At 41.7% G+C, this 1,197-nt stretch overlaps 1 non-coding gene across 1 annotated transcript; it reads right to left on the reverse strand.

The window, feature by feature from the left end:
• Positions 1–698: 698 nt before the first annotated feature.
• Positions 699–802, reverse strand: LOC115070859. Its single transcript, XR_003849968.1, has one exon. It is a non-coding gene; the product is annotated as a U6 spliceosomal RNA (small nuclear RNA).
• Between the last annotated feature and the right edge of the window lie 395 nt (positions 803–1,197).

The following is a 1,197-nucleotide window of genomic DNA, read 5'->3' on the forward strand; positions in this document are numbered from 1 at the left end:
CAACTGGAAAGAAGACTAAGCAGGAGTGGGTGTGCAGGGGTGAGTTCTGAAGTCCTGCCGAATTATCCCTGCAGCATGAAAGAAGCCCTCATCCTATTTGGTTGGATTTTCAGGGTTCTGGGCCCAAGAAGAATGGCGTTAGCAGTGACAATAGGGCAGAATGGTAGAGAGCAGCCAGCACAGTGTCTGGTAACAGTGGGGTGAATGCAGCAGGCAGTGCCGGGCTGGATGAGGCGAGGTCGTGGCCAGTAAAACGCGATCCTTCAGGAGAATTAGAATTCTTTCTTCTTTTCTTTCTTTTTTTATTTTTCACCGTTTTATTTGCTCCGTTCAAAACCAAAACCAAACAAACAAATAAACCAATAATATATCAAAGACTGACTGGAAGAAGTCTTCAGTTTCCACGGTGTAAATTTCCACAATATGGCTGCCTTCACAACTAGCCTGATACCACTGAACACAAGTTAGGAAGAAATGAGCAGTTTTGCAAGGTTTTGTAGTGTTCCCAACACAGTTACAACATATGTAAGTGCTCTCAAGAGCAGTGTTTATAGTAAAACAATAGAGATGACAAATTATTAGTATTTACTGCTTTAGAAACGATAGCTATATTTAATAATCAGAGTATTATCCACTGGTTCTTGTAAGCCATATAAAAAAAAATCCAGAGAACCATAGCCTGTAGATAGAGTCCAGTAAAAATTATGGAATGCTTCACAAATTCACGTGTCATCCTTGCACAGGGGCCATGCTAATCTCTGTATCGTTCCAATTTTAGTATATATGCTGCCGAACTGAGCACTAGAATTAGAATTGTTGATAGCTGTTACCTGTGCCCATCTCCTGCTGGGCTCAAGGTAAGCAGAAACCAGATAAAGTATGATTTCATGTTTGTAAGACTGTCTTGGCAGAAATTTCATTGGCAAACAGTATCAGTCTGCAATTTTGAACAACACAGAAGAATTTAAATAACCTTGACGAGCATGCTTTTTGCTGAGTTAGCAAGGAAAGAATTGCGTTTGGGGGAGGGGGTTTTCTGCTCAATTGTAATAGACATAACATTCAGACATCTCTGCACAGTGAGCCTCATTTTAATAACCGAGTATATGGGCTCCAGTGGGAGGGAGGGCGGCTATGGGAGGGTGCCAGTGGGGACGGGGGTGTAAAGATAATAAAGATTGTTTGAGCTGTTCTGTA

Source organism: Nannospalax galili, unplaced genomic scaffold, assembly GCF_000622305.1.
Source record: "Nannospalax galili isolate Female #2095 unplaced genomic scaffold, S.galili_v1.0 scaffold1251, whole genome shotgun sequence".
In the NCBI taxonomy this organism is placed as follows: Eukaryota; Metazoa; Chordata; class Mammalia; order Rodentia; family Spalacidae; genus Nannospalax; species Nannospalax galili.